The sequence below is a fragment of the Haliotis asinina genome, chromosome 8, assembly GCF_037392515.1.
Source record: "Haliotis asinina isolate JCU_RB_2024 chromosome 8, JCU_Hal_asi_v2, whole genome shotgun sequence".
NCBI lineage: Eukaryota > Metazoa > Mollusca > Gastropoda > Lepetellida > Haliotidae > Haliotis > Haliotis asinina.
In genome coordinates this window covers 54,835,547-54,846,923 of record NC_090287.1, presented here as the reverse complement: position 1 = coordinate 54,846,923, position 11,377 = coordinate 54,835,547, and the positions used below count along the sequence as shown (strand labels likewise).

General features: G+C 39.0%; 1 long non-coding RNA gene across 1 annotated transcript; it reads left to right on the top strand.

Annotated features, from left to right (window-relative positions):
• The first annotated feature begins 52 nt into the window (after nucleotides 1-52).
• LOC137294288 (uncharacterized) lies at nucleotides 53-5,267 on the top strand. Its single transcript, XR_010957514.1, has 2 exons — nucleotides 53-189; nucleotides 4,543-5,267. It is a non-coding gene; the product is annotated as an uncharacterized lncRNA (long non-coding RNA).
• The last annotated feature ends 6,110 nt before the right edge of the window (nucleotides 5,268-11,377 follow it).

Sequence of the window (11,377 nt, the reverse complement as noted above, 5' to 3'; positions counted from 1 at the left end):
TGGTGCACGTTTAGAGTTACCTCCCGTTCCATAGCTCCTTCTCAGCGTGTGACTAACTGTGTATAGTGATCCACAAGTGAACTATTGCTGTGAGGAGCTTGTTGTCTTCGGCAACATGTTATTGAGTTGTATCATGCTCACAGAGATGCACACATCGTAACCTGACAGTGGGATCCGACGTGACGGCATGTATGTTTTTCACCATGTCATTGATCATATCACATTAGGGACGATATAATAATTTATTTAAAAAGTCTCCGATCACATGAAGGGCGGGTCCACAGCCACAGGTGGGTTGGAAAAGGGAAGGTGTTTTTGCAATCCATGTCATTCATATAACCGGAAACTGTAAAGACTAAAGTTGTGGGAGCACTTTTTCCTGCTATTTTGATGGATATACTCGCACCAAAGGTAAGCCAACCCTAACCTTTACTCACTAACCCTAAGGATCTAGACTAGAAGCGGGGTGCCCAAGGGCCACAGGAACCCGATATCGCACTCTAGGTTAAACATAGACCATAGATATACACTCACGTCTGTATATATATATTGATATATATGACGTGAGTGTATATCTATGGTCTATGTTTAACCTACAGTGGGATATCGGGTTCCTGTGCCAAGGGCTAAGCATACAGCAGCGCGCTCAGTAGCTTGCGTTGATATCGTAGACGGTGATGTCGTAGACCTGTACTCTATAAATAATTGAATAATATTAATTTACAAGCATAAGAATTTGATAAATCTCTAGGCTTATGTGTTATATACCCAACAGGAAACTACAAAATACTCTATTCAGTGTTAATGCATGATTCCTGGATGATGTAGGAAAATCCTTTGTTATCTGGTAGTAGCCTGCGACCTCGTTGTATCGCGATACTTAGCATATCCGTAATCGTCAATAGAATTTGGAACTTATATGGCCTTTTTCATCATGAAATCCGATTACCATGACATTTAATTAGTAAATTTGTGTAGAAAATATTATTTTAACTTTGATAGTGTTTCAGCGAGAGCCATTAGACGAACGAAGCAGCTTAATATTTACTGAAGGAGATGACTCCATCGTATCGTGGTAAACACTAAAACTCGGATTGCCAAAGGAAATAGGGAAAGAAAATGAAATTTCTTTACTCCCCTCAATGTGAAAAAGGTTGAGATATTTTTTGGCTATCCAAATTGCACAAAACTGTGTCCGTAATGAAACATTATCCCGGGAAATCACCAGGCTTCCAAACACAGAATGCACAAATGTTCAATCAAATTAGTTTCACAGTCATTTAGAGAATTTATTCACAATGTGGACAGAGAAATTCACTGTGGCGCCTAAGACACAAGTGATGTCAGTGCAAAATGACAAATGGGTCCAGTGCTGACACTTGTCACACTGAGCCCACTTCACTATGACAAGATAGGGGTGGCAGCAAATGCTTGTCGCAAGCTAACAGGATCATACTGTCGCCTTGCCTTAGCAGAAAAATTGAGTTTTCTCTTAGCTTTGAGTAAATATGATTTTTTAAATTGAAATTATATTTTCAAAAATGATTTCTTTTTAAGAATATTTTAATAAAAAAGAGAAAAGAATATTTCAGAAAATGTAATATCTTAAAATATTTCATTTTCATTGTAATGTTCTATATTATTTCATATATTGTTTGATTTTATACTTTAGGCATGATTTCAACCATATTTCAATGCAAAATATGATGTTAAATCATGAGAGAATATGAATAAATAATTATGTGTACAGGAGTACAATAAAATTCTTTCTCAATTTCTATTTTGTTTGAGTGTGCAAATTCGCTTTCATTGATCAGGGATCATATTACATTTTCTTTCCTTATTTGTATTACAAATTTTGCCATCCACCGGTAGATTAATATAGCTCCTAATGTCACTTCCGTTACCTTATATGGCATCAATCAGATGCAGGCGACCTAGTTCAGATCAAGTGGGAAGTGTCATAAACGACACATAAATATTATTGCAATTATTTCATGGATCGGGTTGAAACAGATTCCAAAAGATTCCAGAATTTAATGTTAACATTTCTCCTGGATAATACTTATAAAGATTTGATGCATCGTGCTTGTTTTCCAAAATGTAAACAAGCGACTGACGTCTGACTGCCGATTTACATATGCAAATGATCTCTAGGAGGCGTGTCTCGATCGGAAAACCGGAAATACCGTTTGCCGCGATACCATGAATGCTGCGATACGAAGTCCGAGTATAATGGTTTGCCATGCTTTCTGCCAGTGGGAAGAACAGTCCATTCAGGTTGAGGCTGATGGTCATCGGGCAGTGGTTGGGGATCCGGGTCAGTGATAGAGCTGAAATAATTATTTTATTACTTGGACGCCGCTAATCATGTTTTTATTGCAACACCAATCATACTTACCTAGTATATTGTTTATTTCACAAAACTCAAACACTTTTTGTTTACACTAATGTCATAATACCAATTTTCATCTCCAATGATGTTGATGCTAACATCATTTACTAGCATCTATGAATTCACCACTCAATCCGTCTACGGGTGTCCATGTTTATGAACCAGTCTGGTCTACGAATTCACTGTAAGCCCTCCAAAACAATGCAGTTGCACTTCTGCCTAAAGACATTTTCCATGAATACAATCAGAATTCATAAACAAACCCGGTATCTTAAACTGCAAACGAATGGCAGTTTGCATTTGTCAGGAGTAATTATCGTACAGTTACTCATTTTCGCCCAATTGCCCCAAGCTCTCAATTTGAAACGCTCAGACGTTTTGAATCAAAATGCAAAGGATCAATCTGCAAAAGTTGATTTATCACAACAATTTGCAAAATATGAGGTAACCCCATGGCATGATATACTGAACAGCAAAAGAAACGCATCTGAAAAAGGTCTTTCCAGGAATACGACTAGGTGTTGCCTTCAGGCTGCTGGAATTGACTGCTGATATGGGGGCCAACATTGGTGACATATGCAGTGATGTATATTTGACTTTTCAGACATGTCCTGATGTCATCTTTCACATAAACATGGCTGTGCATGTGTTTAGCATTGGGGTAATGAGCATTCATGTCTTCCAGCACCGAGTATCTGCTGTTGTTCACAGGAATGTTGTTCCCATGTTTGCTGGACATCTTCCGTTACGGTTCTTTCAACAGAACTCAAGTCCTCACACAACAAGGGTGTTGATGGATTTTCAGAACAACATAAATTAGATCGAAGATCATGCTTGTGGTCATTGATCACTGGATTGCCTGATCCAGACTCCATTATATGTTTAGACTATTCCATTTTTGACTTAGGTATCATCTGACATGACCTGTCAGAAGTGGGGTAACTGGAAACTTACAGATCAGGCATATTACAGAAATTCTCAGGTCCAGCCATGACTATTCGCAGACCGCTGCGATATAACTGAATTATTGCTGAATGAGGCATAAAACTAAATTCACTCACTATCACAGAGGGCCAGTAACACTGAGTCTAGTACAAGTGGCTACACACACACACACATGACCATTAAGTATAAGTGCCGTAATGTTGAGGGCTGAATTAAACCCTGTTGCTATACACTGAGTAAGCTGTCAGGTTGTGGCATGGATGAAAGCTGTTGATGAGCAGCATTAGGCATTTTATCATGTTTATACATAGCCTCCTTATTTCTCCCTTTTGCTTGCCAGAAACCTGTGATCTTGTGTTTGAATTCATGATGATTATGTTCTCAGGTCTGTCAGCACCATACCTATGTTAACAGGTTTATTTCGTAAAATAAATGTCTGAGATTTATATCACTGTGGGCTTTCTCAACTTAAAGCTGATACGCAGTGATCCGACTGGAATACAGTTCAAATTGGCCTTAAATTCAACTCACCAGTGTGCAAAATTTGCACTGGTCTAGTGGGCGCTCTAAGTGATAAGTTTGCATAGTGGCCAGTGAATTTTGTATAGATATTTGTGTAAATTTACAAATGTAATTTTGAACATGTGAAGTATGGACAGCACCAATGATTATTGTCCACTCAACAGGTCCAGCGGTCTAATGGGAAACTTTGGAAGGTTTTAATATTACATAAAAACACACATACACATGCATACATCTTAAATTGTGTTGCATTATAGATATAAACTATAGCACTTAAACAAAGGCTCACGCTTCAGTGGCCAATGCTAATTGCCTGGCTCGCATCTCTCACATAGCCTTAGTGCAACATTGTTTTAACAAGACATTTTTGGTCCCTGGCTTAGTGAGAGTGAACCATTTCCTTCCCTGATTACTCATTGTGCATAGGTTTGATGATAAAATCAAGATGAGATATCAGGAATTATCTTCAGTTGTTCACAGATTTATGTTGTTAATATTTTGGTTGCAGCTAATCAGTGTGGTAGCTTAGTGGTTAAGCTTTTGTTTGTCACGCCAAAGACCCATGTTCGATTCCCTACAAGGCACAATATCTGAAGTTCATTTAGGCCTCAACTGCTGTGATGTAGCTTGAATATTGCTAAAAGAGGCATAAAACTGTACTAACTCACTTGCTGTTGCAGCTGAGGTTTGCTCGACACATCCCAAAAAAGAACAGCCAGTCTTGACTCATCATGTGGCCCCTTGTGATGGGATTTATGCGGACATATGCAGTGTACATTACTTGGCCCGTTGCTGCTGTCGTCGGTTATGTTGGGTACAAAACGGAACGTTATATGAGAGGTGACAAAGAGACCCCTTGGAAAGAAAAGGGGATTAAGGAAGAACGAATTGAACGAATCATCAGTGAAGATATTGGCAAGGATGCAGCCGACGTTGACTCACTAAAATCAAAGAAGGATATTCCTCAGACTGTGCTGAACAGAAACAATCGATTGTGAATAGCGTGTGATTTATGTGATTAAATGAATAATATGTGTGACTGTATATGATCATAGTGAGTAACTAGTGTATGAAACTCACAAACATTTTAGCCAGAGTACAGGGCTGGTTTGCAGGTTAAATGCAAACTTTCCAGCCCTGAAACCCAAACTTACTTGCAACAAAATATCTTCACATACATGTCTAATTTTTAACCTGACCGTCGGGCTAGTGAATTTGAGAATCTGGCAGTCCGTGTTGAAAATAGCCTGTCCTAGGCAGACGGGTTGGCAGGTACTTTGAGCGCTGATGTAACAGGTTTAGCACAGAGACTGATTAGTGCAGAGTGAATGTATTTGTGTATATAGTGAGAATTGCTAATGTGGTTTCTTATCATGCATAATGTAAATAAAACTTAATGCTGTTATATATTTTCAGTGGGAATTCTTGATCAGAACAGATCATCAGTACTGAATGCCAATTATTAAGAAGCTGATTAAAATGGATGACAGTGACCAGTGATTTCAGTGATTGTGTCATTCTTTGATGACATTGAAGAATGCTTGAGTCAAATTGGTTGCATCTGGGGATAGACACCAGATGATGATTGTAGAGTCAGTTATTATTTGTGGGTGGAATGAAATCATGTGACAGTATAGTTCTGTTTGTGTTAGAGGCAGATGATGTCTTGCTGACTCTTTTCATCCATGTTATTGTAACAATGCTTATGACAACAATCAGTGGATTGTGGGTAGGGGGATGGTGATGGGATAGCCAAGTGGTTAATGCATTCCCTCATCACACTGAAGACCAAGGTTTGATTCCCCACATGGGTACTATGGAGCCTATTTCTGGTGTTCCCCATCATGATATTGCTGGTATATTGCTACAAGCTGCATAAAACCATAGGCTTTCACTTACTCAATGGCTGGATTGACTTGCCAAGGTTTGCTGACTTTGTTAACACATGTCAGTTTTGTAGATCAATGCTCATGACTGGATTGTCTGGTCCAGACACAATTATTTACAGACTGCCAGCATATATGGCCAATTTTATGGATAAGTCTTCTTGTCATCTTTGACACACAACGTTTTTGGGTCAAATAACCCTAACCATGTAATCTTGTGGAATAACATAAGGGTACTTTCGTCTAGCAACAATGACTGGCCTCTGTGAAAAATACAAGAGGCGGTAGAAATTACAAGACACAAATTGGTCATAAATCGTGACCAAGATATCAATCAGCAAAGTGGGTGGGACCTCTCAATTAACTCAGGATGGACGTTTGATACATCATAAGGCACTTATCTATTTATTCTGAGATGCATGTAGCAATCATTGTGTAATTAACAACCACTAATAACTGTGGTTTAACTTTTTGGGGTTCAAATCTAGCATAAATTCATCATCAGCGTTTATTAACTTTCAACTTTGAACTTTCAACTCTAGCATAATTTCATCATCATTACGTAAGGGGTCGAGTTTTTAACTACACTTTTACTACGTCGCTGACGTCATTAGTATTTACTTGATATAAGCGCATCCGTACTAGCCTCATTCAGGCTGCATGCCCGAGAGTGTAGGATGTCGGTCAACCTAGCAGTCCTTTTTAGCCTTTAAAATCAAGAAGACATACTTGCGAAAGTTTGTCATATTTTCCTTCACTGTTGACTGTTTTTACCGTGGTTTTGTATACAACGTGAACACGTTATGCAAGAAAGTGGCGGGACCCTCGACCAAGTGTGTCTATTTGGACATTGAACTTTAGCCGGAGGTGTGCGCTACCACCGATGAGGATTTCTTGTTGAAAGATGACTCAATGGCTTCAAAATTCTCTGAAATTAAAGCCATTATGGGTTTCCTGGGACAAATGAGCGAGAATATGTCGAAGATGGCAGCATCAGTGGCACACATGAATGATGCCTGGCAGTCGACCACCGCTCTTAGTCACAACCCGGGTAAACGCGCGAGGATGGATACCAATACTGCTTCCAACAAGCTGCAGAAAACTGACTCCGTTGGTTTGCCCCATGATGACGATGTCACGGAATTATTAGGAATAAGCCTTCCAGGTCGTCGTCTCCGGTTCCCGACGCGGGCGATGGAGACGCAATGTCATGTGACTCTTTTTTTGGAGGTCTGCGTCAAAGTTATGGCGTTGAAGATGTTACTGTACCTCGTACCCCGTGTCTGCTGAACTGTCGAGAATACTTGAGAAACGTTTCTCTGGGAAATTGTCAACAGATAAAACATCTCAATGAGAAATACCATCGACACCCCCCCCAAAAAAAAAAACAACAACAACAAAAAAACAAACAAAACAAAAACAAACAAAAACAAACAAAAACAAACAAAACAAAACAAAAAAACAGCTGTGAGAAATTGACTGTGCTTAAATTCTGCATTTTGCTGAAGGATGTCAAGAACATGAGCAAGATTGATGGCGTGATGAAAATTGATCACAGAAACAATCCCCAGAGAAAACATTTTTAAGCCAATCGACAGCGTCAAGGCAGTTGCACAGGAACCCGATATCGCACTGTAGGTTAAACATACATCATACATGTACACGCACGTCGTGTATTTTAATACTCTATATATACGACGTACGTGTAGCTCCATGGTCTAATACTCTATATATACGACGTACGTGTAGATCCATGGTCTAATACTCTATATATACGACGTACGTGTAGATCCATGGTCTATGTTTAACCTACAGTGCGATATCGGGTTCCTGTCGGCAGTTGTTACCAAAACAGGCAAGAATTCTCCAGGAAGAAAAGAGGGGTGGGGGTGGGGGTGGGGGTGGTGAACAGTAGACTCCTCTACCAGCTTACAGGTGAGTAATAACACAAATCTTATCAGTTATTGGAAACAAAACAAGTCTTTCAAGCAGGTAGACTGTGATTATATAGAAAACTGACAACGACTGACCTGTAACCCAGAAGTTTTAGACACAGTAAAACGCACCAGTATTGATTACCAGTAGTGGTAATACCAGTAAGATTACCAAGCGTTATATTTTAGTGAATGCGAAAAGGAACTTGTAACCTCGAAAATAGAAAAGTTATTGAGTAAAAAGGTTATTGAGTTGACTGAACATGAATCTGGAGAATGCATTTCAAATATGTTTCTTTCACCTAAGAAAGACAATACATTCCGAATGATTCTGAATTTGAAAAAAAATTATTAATGACAAACATGTCCGATACCACCACTTTAAAATGGATTCCTTGTTTCCAGCTATCACGCTTATGCGACAGAACTGGTACATGGCATCAGTTGACCTGAAATATGATCATTATTGTGTTCCTGTATTAGAAAAAGATAGGAAATATCTTCAGATTTGAATGGGAAGGAACGCTCTATCCATACTCATGCTTTGCTAATGGGCAATGCTCAGTCCTAGGAAACTTACGAAACTCGAAAACCTTGCATCTGAGAAAAAAGGTCATGTTTCTGGTACCTGTGGGCAGTGGACTCCTCAGGAAGCATGTCTGCATATCAGTTACGTGGAGTTACATGCATTCTTAATGGCATCAAAATTCTTTTCAGAGGGAAGTTAGAGATCAGAGTATCAAAATCCTTAGTGAAAACACAACTCCTATCTATTGCATCTCTCATATATGGGAATTAGGCATTTTCAGTTGTGAAATCAGGTTTCAGAACAGATATGAGAATAATGTATGTCTGAAAATGTTTAGCTGACTGCTGCTCGTATGCCGGGGATTCATAACGTTGGGCGGACTTTGAGCCTCGACGCATAGACATAGGATGGAAACTGAATGGTGAAATATTCTCCAGATTGTGTAAACGACCTGATCAGTCTCCAAATGTTCACTTATTTGACTCATGGTTAAACAATCAAGTGAAACTCACATCTCTCATTTTTGCCAGACCCAGAATCACTTCTCGTTGACTGTTTCAATATTTTCTTGAAAGAATATAACGTCTATTTTCCCACCTTTCAGCATATGCATAATACTATGATGACTAGATGGGGAATGGGAACATCCTCAAGTGTGTCGCTTGATGGAAGGACTATGAAGTTAAACTTACTATGCCTCGTTATTCAATATGGGATGCTGAAAGTGTTTTAAATTTCATTGAAAGTCAGAAAACTTCAGAGTTTATTGATCTATCCTTAAACTTGTGATGTTGCTAGGGTTAATCAGTGGACAGGGATGTCAGACTTTGAAGCTGCTCAGTTTTGATAACATGAGAAAATTAACTGAGAAGGTTGTGTTCGTAATTACTGAACCTGTTAAGCAATCTAAACCTGGCACCCATGTTTTGCCAGTAGAACTTGTGGCTTATCAGGACTGTGATCTTTGTGTGGTTGAAAACGTATTTACAAAAAGCTGACTTTACAAAGAACTGACAAACAACTCCTTGGGAACTACCAGAGACCACAAGGCCGTGTGTTGTGTGACACCCTTGTGTGTTTACTGAAAGAAAAATCTTTCTCAAGTCGTAATCGGCGAAGCAATGGTTGTGTTAAATCCTTCCTTGGTGGGACCGAATGGATGTCGTCCGGGAACCAAGTTGTTTACCCCGATGACCTTTACATATGCAGCAGCATTGCTTTCCCATTTCAATAACATCATGTCTCGGAGGCGCTATCTTCATAGTTGGAGAGCTATATGCAGGAGCAATAACTCTAAATGACAACGACTTTTGGGGAAGTGGAATAGGAAAGTGGTTTAAAGCTGGTTGAAGGGTTGCAGAAAGCAGGTGTTGATACCGGTGTGTTTAAGGCACACAGACCGGCGTAAGGAGTTGATGAAAACGGCTGTCGACTGACATTAAAATGTATTCATGATGGAAATTTTTTTGTTCAACTGTTTTCAAATTTCGCGTGGATACGAGAGACGTCATAGAATTGTAAACGAAACCTACCCGTAGGTTGAAGTTTGATTATAATTCTACATAGTCTCTGAAAGGAATGGAGTATGCACGTGCCCTCCCAAAGTACTCGTTTTACCCCACCCAAATATGAATACTCATAAATGTGTCCATTCAGTTTTTAAAGAATGAGGCAAGCACGCATGCGCTTATCTCACGTAAATAGTCCATTCCTTTCTGAATTGTAACCAAACTTCAACCTACAGGTTGATTTCGTTTAATTTTGCAACTGTACCCTTGCCTGTGATTGTGATGTCACATCCAGTGAGATGTCATAGCACAGTTACGACATCACAGGATCGATGTCATAGCATCAGCTGTCAGTTCACCAAATGAAGGGATCTGAAATGACCCCGAAACATTATGTGTCAAACATTAAAAAAAGAGATTTATTCATGAAAGATCTTGGTTATCTATAACAACTTATATAAACCTCAAGTGTGCTACTCACTATATATTAATCATTTCTTGTTTTCCCAGAATAACCGCATTTGAGTTTGGAGGGACGGGTTTTACTTTTCGCTAGAAAGACCTGTTCCCAGGTTTTACTTTTCGTTAGTAATACCGCTTCCCAGGTTTTACTTTTCCTAACTTTGTATGAACATCAACATTCAAATGATACATGAGTGTTTGAAAACATTTGAAAAATATAGTTCAACACTAAGCTCCCAATACAAATGTGAATTCCAAGCGGGATTAGTACCGCAAACCTCAGATTCGTGTGCAGACGCTCAACCGCACTGCCACCGCGCCGACGGAGGTGGAGGTGTTAAATGATCTACTTATAATAACGGTCATTAAATTGATTTTACATGCGCTTCAGTTAGTGTTGTGTAGCTTCATGAAATCTACATTGACGGTATATATAATAGAGAAAACACTTCTCCTCGGTTTTGTTAGACAATGTAATACCACCAGGGTCGGGAAATCCCCCTCCCCCCTCCGGTTTTACATTGTCTACCAAAACCTCGGAGGCGTGTTCTCTCATATACGTAAATGCCCCTAAAAGATGCCACCATACAATTGGAATAGTACTAAGCCAGGCGATTTAGCTGCCATATGACTAACTTGGGATTCCACGGAGGACATGTTCTCTTTTCAGAAGTTCGATTGAAGTGACAACATGACATAGGAATGAGGTGATAAGTTTATTTTTAACATGACAAAAAGGATAATCAAAACAATTGATTAAAGGTGCATTGAAAGAAATGTATTAAAGGACTATTTCAGGACAGTGAATTAAATACAATGATGGGAAATATGAGCATTAACTGTTTGGTGAATGAATAAATGAAAGGGACACACTTGGACTGTTGAAAGAGTTGTGATCATTTAAGGTAATCATACTACTGAAAAGGTTAAGAAGGTTTGGGTTAGATTTATCAAGGTTAAGAAGGTTTGGGTTAGATTTATCAAGGTTAAGAAGGTTTGGGTTAGATTTATCAAGATTAAGAAGGTTTGGGTTAGATTTATCAAGGTTAAGAAGGTTTGGGTTAGATTTATCAAGCTTAAGAAGGTTTGGGTTAGATTTATCAAGCTTAAGAAGGTTTGGGTTAGATTTATCAAGGTTAAGAAGGTTTGGGTTAGATTTATCAAGGTTAAGAAGGTTTGGGTTAGATTTATCAAGG